The 9953-nt window shown below is 46.0% G+C and overlaps 1 protein-coding gene across 1 annotated transcript in view; it reads right to left on the bottom strand.

Moving 5' to 3' along the window:
* Window positions 1–9624, bottom strand: part of PRR5L (proline rich 5 like) — a 96502-nt gene extending 86878 nt beyond the window's left edge. The window contains exons 1-2 of the mRNA XM_023185528.3: window positions 9299–9624; window positions 8737–8812 (exon numbers count right to left, since the gene is read on the bottom strand). The gene's annotated coding sequence lies outside the window, so the exon portion shown is untranslated. The remainder of the gene's footprint in view (window positions 1–8736; window positions 8813–9298) is intronic.
* Window positions 9625–9953: the final 329 nt, after the last annotated feature.

Here is a 9953-nt window from a genome sequence, read left to right on the forward strand (position 1 = left end):
GAAGTGCACATTGTCTGGGTGTGGCCCACAAATGTCATCCAGAGTGATTCCACAGTGCCTACCAGATGGTAAGCCAAAAAGTCTAGACATAAGCAGTAGCTAAGACTGACCATTACATGAGTGAGTCATTACATTTCTGACATGTAACATATATAAAACCCTGGTGAGAGAAAGAGTAGTCAAAAGCTACAGTCTGGCAGCCAACAAGAGTTTTAAGTGTGGGAAAATGTGCTCTAGATTAAAATGTGCAACTTTAAAAAATTAGCTCCACTGTCTCACTGCAGAAATAAGAAAATGTTTTTTTCATAAGAAAAGGAGATGAGGCTGGGTGCAGTGCCTCACACCTATAATCCCAGCACTTTGGGAGGCCAAAGTGGGAGAATCCCTTGAGGCCAGGAGTTTGAGACCAGCCTGGGCAATATAGCCAGATCCCATCTCTACAAAAAAATAAAAAACATATAGCCAGGCATGGTGGTACATGCCTGTAGTCATACCTACTCAGGAGGCTGAGGCAAGAGGATCCCTTGAGCCCAGGAGTTTAAGGCTGCAGTGAGCTATAATCACGCCACTGCACTCCACCCTGTGTGACAAAGTGAGACACTATCTCCAAAAAAAAAAAAAAGAAAAGAAAAGAAAAGGAAAGAAGGAAGGAAGGAAGGAAGGAAGGGAAAAGAGAAAAGAATGGAGAGGAGAGGAGAGGAGAGGAGAGGAGAGGAGAGGAGAGAAGAGGAGAGGAGAGAAGAGGAAGGGAAGGGAAATTTCTTCTCAGGTAGTATAGCCAGGTATAACAGGCATTGAATAGAGACTCAGAAAACTGATGAAATAGCCACATATGATCATTTCATGGACGTAATGAGTCCAATTCAGGCCCATTTAACTCAACCAAACATTAGAGTGCCCACTGGATGCCAGGATCTGAGTAAAGGAAGTTACAGGGGGCAAAGAAGAATAAATTATCTTCCCCCAAGGAGCTCAGAGTTTCTAAGGAAATATCCAAAAGTAATACTATAAATGCAAGCAGACACCAAGGGCTGTAATTGAAGATAGACAACTGAGACAAGATTGAGGCAGAAAGGTTCACTCACATTCTAGAGTTACGAAACAAAGCTAATGAAAGGTCAACTGAAAACTACAGGTTCTCCACTTCCTTGCCCATAAGTCTAATGAATATGGGGCCTGGAGAATGGAAAGGAAATTTTGAGAAGGAAAAACAAGCTTTCATATGTAAGAAGTTTTAAAAGTTCAAGGTGTATTCAAGTCTTAACTATGAGAGACCAGGTGTAGGATGAAAACATCACATCTCAACAAATATCTAGGGAGTACCTACTACCCTTGCCACAAAGATGAGCCAGATATGGCTCCTACAATAATATAATAATAAAAGGGAATAGTAATTGGTCATGATTAAAGAAAAAGACAGGGGTGGCCGAGGCGGGTGGATTATCTGAGGTCAGGAGTTTGAGACCAGCCTGGCCAACATGGTGAAACCGCATCTCTACTAAAAATACAAAAATTAGCTGGGCATGGTGGCAGGTACCTGTAATTCCAGCTACTCGGGAGGCTGAGGCAGGAAAATCACTTGAACCTGGAAGGCGGTGGTTGCAGTGATCCAAGATCGCGCCATTGCACTCCGGCCTGGGCGACAGAGCCAGACTCCATCTCAAAAAAAAAAAAAAAAAAAAAAGAAAAAAAAAAAAAAAAAAAAGAGAGGAGAGGGGGGGAGGGGAGGGGAGGAGAGGAGAGGAGAGAAAAGAAAAAGACAGGAAAGCCTAAAGCTGGGATGGGAAACAATGCTTACAGCAGACCAAAGCAGAGAATGTGAACAAGATTAGCGGGGCCAGGTGGGGAATGTGGCAAATTAAAGAGTGTCTTCAGACTCCTTTTGGTTTATTACAGAAAAGCTGAAAACCTGTGTTCGGATGTCAACTCTCCCAACTTTTAAATACTGGAAAAATCATCTTGTTTTCTTCTTTTCCCCAAAATACAATGCAAGCCAAACAGTACATGTCTGATGCCAAAGTTTGGCCCATGGGCTGCCAGTTTTAGACCCTTGCATGAGACTGAGTGGGGACAAATGTACACAGCTGTTGACTGTGAGGGCCAAAGGAATGATGAAAAGACATATTGTGAAGGTTACAGAGCTAAGTCTCAAGAAAAAGAAATACAGCCCCGGGGAAAAAAAGTAATTGAACCAAAAAAATTAAACTCCGGAGGCCTGTGGTATAACACTTGCCACTAACATCTGCACAGCACTTTATAGTTACTAAAGCTGTTCCTCATGTTATCCCATTTGACCACCAACAATCCTAGGAGGTGGACACTATTATTATTCCTATTTTAGAACTGGAGAGCTTCCGGTTCAGAGCATTTAAGCAACTTGCCTGTGTGGTCCCACAGCTATGGAGGGATAACACCAGAACTCAGGTGTAGCTCTTGTACTTTTTCAGACTCTCAAAGAGAAGAATTCCAGGCCATCTCTATCACCTGATTTTTAAAGAATATAGATTCTTGGGCCCTCCCCTAGTGATTTTCACTCACTGGGTCCAAGATACCTAAATTTGTACTTTCCAGATATCTTCCAAGTGATTCTGATGTACAACGAGGCTTGGTAACACTGGTCTAGACCAATGTCCTCAACTAGGGGCGATTTTGTCCCACTGCCTGGAGACACTTTTTGACAGTCATAACTATGGGAGTGGGGGGTGCTATGGGCATCTAATGGGTAGAGGCCAAGGATGCTGCCAAAAATCGTACTATGCACAGGACAGCCCCCACAACAAAGAATTATCTGCCAAAAATATCAATAGGGCCAAGGTTGGGAAGCCCTGACCAAGGCTCTAGTGCCCTGCTACCCACATTGTGATCTGGGAACCCACAGAATCAACATTGCCTGGGAGCTTCTTAGACATTCCAGCCCTAGCCCAGACCTACTGAATCAGATTCTGTGGTTTAACAGGATCTCCAGGTGATGCCCATGCACTTTCAGAAGCACAACTCTAGACCACGCTTCCTTGGCCATCAGGGAATTTTAGAACAGAATGGAACCTTAGTGGTAGGCCAAAGTCATTACTTTTTAAATAGGGAAACTGAGGCCCAGAATAACTCACCATGGTCATACAGCTTGCTCATGGCAGAGCTGAGATCAGATTGCAGATCTCAATTCCTCAACCTGTGTTATCTCCGTGATGCCCATTAGGACCAAAATGAGGGCTCATTCAACAATCCTGCCTCTCTGAAAAGTTGATACCAACCTTGGTGGGAAGCTTTTCTTTTGTTTGAGACGGAGTCTCACTCTGTCACCCAGGCTGGAGTGCAGTGACGCGATCTTGGCTCACTGTAGCCTCTGCCTCCTGGGTTCAAGCGATTCTCCTGCCTCAGCCTCACCAGCAGCTGGGACTACTGACACACACCACCATGCCCGGCTAATTTTTTTGTATTTTTAGTACAGACACGGTTTCACCATGCTAATCAGGATGGTCTAGATCTCCTGACTTCATGATCCACCCACCCCAGCCTCCCAAAGTGCTGGGATTACAGATGTGAGCCACCACGCCCAGCCGGTGGAGAGCTTTTTTGAGGCCTGAAAGGAATCTATTGTCCTGTTGGTGAATAATAATAATAAAAAAAATTATCCCGAACACCACAAAAGAGTACCATGTTTACCCACTAATTCAGCCTGCGAGATGTTTTACAAGGAAAGCGGCCATACTGCTCCCATAGTGGTGATGTCCAGGAGCTAGCATGATGAAACCGTTCTCCAAAATGACGGCAGCAGTCAATATGGTCTCCCCAAAGACATCTGGGGAAAGATATTGAACCAGTTCCAAATAAGTATTTAGAATTAAATGGCAAGTGTAAAAGGGTTTGCACCAAGGATTTATGCGGCTGAGGTCATAAGCAGGTTGTGACAGGGTTTAAGACAGCCTAGTTCAGTCTGATACAGACACACATCAGAGCCAATGGTAGATTTTCTCCCCCTCCCCACCCACCCCTACCCTGCCCTCTGTCCTTGGGAAGAAGACAAAAACAAATCCTTTCAGCTATTCTTCCAGGCTCAACTTAAGCTAACATATACTCCAATTCCTAAACAGCTGAGTGCAATGCAGTCCCTTAATCCTAGTATTTGCTGGAAACCCAACTGCTGTCAAAGATGCCATCAACAAAATACGGGACGCATCCTGTGTCGAAAAGAACCAGCAAAGTTGGAGAAAGTTCTGTAATAGGTAAAGCAAGGAGAGAACGGAAAAGTGGAAGTATTGCTGGCATTTGGCAACCAACTAAAGTGAACCAGAATATTGATGTGCGGGTGAGGGAAATATATTCGCACCTCAAAATTGAGGAGAGATAAAGAAGAATGAAAGCTTTGCGAGTTTAATACATGAGTAAATACATAATTTTATGTAACATATAATTATATGCTAAATAAATTGAACAAATAATAACGACAGGTTGTTTGGAGGGGGTAGATGTTTATCAGGTCTTCCCACAGGCCACAGTCAGACGAGTTTCTGCCGCTCTCCACAAACCCTTCTAGCTGAGCCTAGCTGTGAGCTTCTGCTTTTTAATGAAGTTAGTATATAGTGATGTCATTTATTATCCTGCTCTAGAAATGCAATATTTTTTAAAAGGGGGGGGGAAGCAGAGAATGTCCTCTACACATTTGAAGAATATATAAAAGCCTCTAAAATCTCAGAATATGTTACAGCTGGAAATTTCAGGGAGTTTAAAAAAAAAGCTTAAATTTCATAGACCGTTTAAATTCTTAGTTGATGGTAATTAGGGAGCAAGTGGCATTTCTTTAAACGCTGCTAGACAGAACTTAATCCAATTTAGGTAATCACTAACCTTTGCTTTTTTTCTCTTTCTGTCTCTCATACATGAAATCCAAGGATTGATCTACAAAGACCATAAACTGGCAAAACATAAAAAAAGAATATTTAAAGAGGGAGACTGGGTGACTGGAACCTCAAAGGGCCAAGTCTAATTAAAATGGAAACAGGTCCCACAGGCTCCCTAATTTATATTGACTATAAAGCCAACATCGAGCAGCAGAAGACATCGGGAGGGAGGTGGAGACACTTCCGCACTCTTCTCTTCTGGGAACCTTGTCTGGTGTGTTCTGCAGTGTGACAGCCATCCTCGCCCAGGCCAGTGCTAGTAATTCTCTATATTCACAATAACTACAGGGTGTGACTTTCCTTATTCTGTGGCATCACTACTGTAAGAATTATCCAGACTGTCCCTTCAGGCTTCATTGTTCACCCACCTCCTGTCCCCTCATGTTACAGTCCCTGAATAGCTCCAGCCTTGACTCCTGATCCAGAAACTTCCGATCCAGAAACTTCCATGTGAACCACTAGGATTTTCTTGAGAACTTGGGACCCTGGGTTCTCCATGGAAGGCTTTCAAGGGTAGATATCAAAATGTACTGAAAAGAGCAAGACGCTTGAGTTCATGGCTGTGTGACACTGGGAGAGTAACAACCCTCTCTGAGCTTCCGTTTTCTCAACTGAAAATAGAGAAAATAATACCTTCCTGCCTGGGTTGTTGGGAGGCACGAATACCATTACCATAGCTATACCTGGCTCACAGAAGTTGCCCAATAAATAAGTCAGCTCATTTGCTTTAACTGTACAAGTTACAAAGTAAATCCTGGATCCCCAGGTACCGACAAAAATGTGAATTAACTCAAGTTCACCTCTGATGCCCCATCACTGCCATCCGTCCCCTTCCTTGGCTCTATGTGAAATCTCTTGTAAAACAGTGCTTTCTGCTTATCAGGGTACTGCTCTCTTTGTTCCCCAATTCCAAAATCCGTATTATGTACAAAATCCACAAAATATTTTATTCCTATATTTCAGCAACTAACATATTAATTCACACTGACTTGTTAACACATGGTCATTTCTACAAGCATTGCCTTTAACATGTATTTACATTTTCCATACAGAGAGGCAACTCTTGAGAACAAACCTTTAATGATGAACATTAGACATTGTAGGGATCTTTCAGAGGAACTCACACACTGTTTTTCAAATCAATTCTGTATTGAGTCTAGCTCTGCAGAAAGAATGAAAAGGAAAAAGGCTGCAATTTAAGAGAGATTTCAGCATATTTTACCTTGTACGAGAGGAACAGCCACAGGAAAACAAGACACATGCATACCTACAAATCATTAGTATGGAGAAATCTGAAAAAAATTAAGTAATCCACAAAGTCCTTACTGAATTCAATTCTCTAAAGATAAATGGCTTTAATGTTGAAGATACATTAAGTCAAGGAGCAAAGTGAGGATTATAATTTAGGTCTGGACTATTAGCAAGAGATTTTCAGATAATCAGTGTAAAGGTTTTCTAAAGACAAGATTAGGGCTTTTTTCCCCAATAACTGAGCCAATTTGTAACACTCTGTTAAATTTTAAAAATAAATTAAAAACCATCAATCTAATCAACTATAATGTGAGCTAATCAACAATGGAGAATTGAAGGGAAAGACATCTCCAGACTACAAGTCTGGAGTAACAAATCTGTAATCCATTCTCAGCTCCATCCCTGTGTTTACGGCCTTAGACAAATTATTTAAATTCTCCAAGCCTCAGTGGGCTCATCTATATGATAGGGATAGAATAGTACCTATATCATTGTTTGCATGAGGAGTATATAATATTATCAAAGTCTCTCAGTGCAAAGTTTAAAACATTTTAAGACCTCAAGAGGTGTTTGCACCTTTCCCCTTTTTAAAACAAGTGGCACATATTGTAATGTTCAAACACAGAACATTATTGAAATCTCACCCACAGAAATAAATATATATCCATGGCCGGCTGGACCTCAAAGAAATGAGGTCCCTCCCTTGAGAAACAAACTAGTCTAAACTAAGCCTTTTTTGACTTTTTTATTTCTTGTGCCTTTCTTCTTTTACATATTAATGGTTCCGGTTGTTAGAAGCATCAGTAACATACTCAAAGAGCAATGGCTGCAGTTGGAAAAACTGAAGACAACTTTGTGGATTGATGAAGCATCACTTCCCTTATCTGCAAGGCTACATTCTACAGAAACGGCTCTAAACAGCACCCTTGATTCTGATTCTAGGGCTGCAACCAGAGAAGACTAACCAGCCAGGTTCCACAGACAGGAGCCCTGCACCTTCCTCAGTCGAACTGGGAACCTTACCAGGGGCTAAATTTTAAATGGGGCTAAATTAGTTTCTGCAAGCTCCATTTCCCCTCCTGACCCGCTAGCTGCTTCGTGTTGTAACAGCGCCTTCCACCCCAGAGCAATTTACCACAGCTCAGCACTTTGACATTTTGCAGTATGTAGGGCAATGAAATGTCATGACTGCAAATTTCTACGGTGGTTAGGATCACCAAAGAGGGATCAAAAAGGATAGTCTCGCGGGCTTGATCAGCAAGAGTCCCTTGAGGATGGTGGGGGATTGAAGGCGTCCACTAGGCCGGTGGCATCCCTTTGATCCTTAGTATGGGTCATCGGAATGTGCACGTGTCGTCTGGGCAACAGGTCCAGAACTCCGCCCAAGCAGGGAAGCCCAGAGATTCCAGCCCAAAGTTTTTTCCACGCGGGTCTCCGGGGCAGACGTGCAGCTCAGACGCAGCGCGTGAACCTTTCGTCTTGTGGAGCGCATCGCAGTAATTGAAACCTTGCACACCGCAGGACTGCCGTGGCGTCTATAAATACCGCCTAACTGCTGACAAACAAAACGCGGGCTCCCGGCACCGCGGAGGAAGAGGCGGCGGCGGCATGTGACCGAGGACAGGGGCTGGGTGGAACTGGGGGAAACCCCTATTGCCAGACAGGAAGGCATCCCGGAGCCGATTCCTGAAGCACAGTTAGCAAGCACACAGCCTGGTCCCATCCCGGGCGGCGGCCTCTAGGAAAACCGGCCGGAGGGTTGGGCAGGCAGGGTCCTAGCTGCCGGGGCGGGGCCCCCAGAGCGCCCCCTGCGTGCAGCTAGCCCGGCGTGCGCGCACAGTAGGCGCGCAGAGGAAAGTCTCGCCGTAAGGAACGCAGGCGGGAGAAATAAAACCGAAGGGGGATACTGCGGCCTCCCAGCGCGGGGTCCGCAGCTGGGCCGTCCCAGGGCTTGCTCGCAGCCCGTCCCGGCGGGGTCCCCGCGGGGTCCCCGCGGGCTGGGCCCTGGCCCGCCCTAGTCCGCAGAGCGCGCGTGTGCATCAACGCACGGGACAAAGTGGCTCCCTTCTCTGCCCTTCTCTCCCTCGCCTCCTTCCAGAAAAAGGGGGACGGCCGGGAAAAGGCTGCTGCAGGCGCGAAATCACCCGCGCTTAAGCGGGGACAGCTCTTTAGATTTGCCCCCCAGACCGAGGGAGAAAAAGAGAGTCAAACAAGCCGACTTTCTTTTTCGACCTCCCGGCTCAGCCTAGTTCCCGTGATCACCAGCATCCCCGTCCCACCCCAACGGCGGTACCTCAGCCACCCTAAACAGCAGACCGGCAGCGTGGCCTGCCCACCGCCCCACCATGGGGGTCGCGAGTAGGATCCCCTACGCCTGCCTGCAGCGTCCGATCGGAGGATCCTTAACCATGCAGGAGTTCCCACCTGGTTGCCCCCCAAATGTGACACTTTTCCCCAGCTCCTCCCCCGACCCCCGCCCCGCCGCGCCCGGTGAGATTAGTGCGCGGTAATTTTCTGCTCAGTCCTGCGCTGTTGCTGAGCCTATGACTCCGGCCCCTCCCAGAGACGTCCCCCACCCACCACTCACCTCCTTGGGGTCTCCGGCGTGAATCACACCGAGTCGCACACATCCGCCGCTCGCCTCCGCCCCAGACTCCGCGCGCCTAGGAAAAAGTTTCCGGTCTTCCCGGGGAAGTTTTCTCACCGGGGAGAAATGAGCGACCTGGATGGTTCTCCCTGTCGCGCTCTGCCCAGCTCTCCCTCCCTCCCTCCCTCCTTCCTCTCCCAGCTCTGCCCTCCGATGGGGTCTCGTCCAGCCTCGGTTCCTCTCCAGAGCTAGTGAACAAACGCATCGGCCGCGGAGCTCCCACAGCCGGGCTGGTGACACGTTTCCCTCCTCTCTCATCTTACGGCCTCCTCCTCCCCCTCCTCCCTCTCCTCTCTTCCTCCTCCTCCCACTTTTCCTGTCCCGGGCACCTCGCTTTAGTTTCTCTCCAACAGCCCCCACCTCACTTCACACCATCCCACTCCTCCTCCCCTTCAGCAACTCTCACCCTGCTGGGGAGAGCGGAGAGGGGGCCCTGCACTTAAATCCAGTTCAACAATTTCAGGAAACCCAAACTTTTTGACTTAACAAAAAAAAAAAAAACCAAGGAGGATGCAGGTCAACGGAGCTCCGTGCTTGTGTTTCTCTCACACAAGGGGAGATCTGCAGCCCCCGGCCCCGCTGCCCCGCAATGGGAAACTGTCAAGCCAAGAGGTGATTCTGGGGCTCACTTGAAAGGAGCAGGGCGGAGCTGAATAGAGGACTGGAGCCTGGAACTTTCTTTCTTTCTTTTTTTTTTTTTAAGGAATAGTCCCTAGGGCGATTCCAGAAGTTGTTTCAAGTGCATTAATGAAAACATAATACAAGTGAAATCTTTCCCCTGTTTGCAAATTCTTTTAAAGCTCCCAAACTCATTTTCTAACTGCAGGTTTAATGAATTGGAGGGTCCTTCAGAGTATGAATACCACAGAAAACCAACAAGCCAAAAATTAAAAACAATGCATAATTATTTTGAAAACTGTTCGTGTGTGTGTGTGTTGAGTTTTTTTGTTTGTTTTGTTTTGTTTTTTTGTTTTTTTTTTGTTTGTTTTTTTGCAGGTGTTAAGAATTTAGTGCAGCTGTTTGCAGGACTCACTACTTGCATCATTTCACCCTATGGTTGAGCAGGAAATACTTTAAAAATGCTGCCCGATCGCACATCACACATAGGCTTTGAAACCACAGTGACATTTGCTAAAGAAAAAGATGTGCGTGTCCTT

Source organism: Piliocolobus tephrosceles, chromosome 13 (genome assembly GCF_002776525.5).
Source record: "Piliocolobus tephrosceles isolate RC106 chromosome 13, ASM277652v3, whole genome shotgun sequence".
Lineage (NCBI taxonomy): Eukaryota > Metazoa > Chordata > Mammalia > Primates > Cercopithecidae > Piliocolobus > Piliocolobus tephrosceles.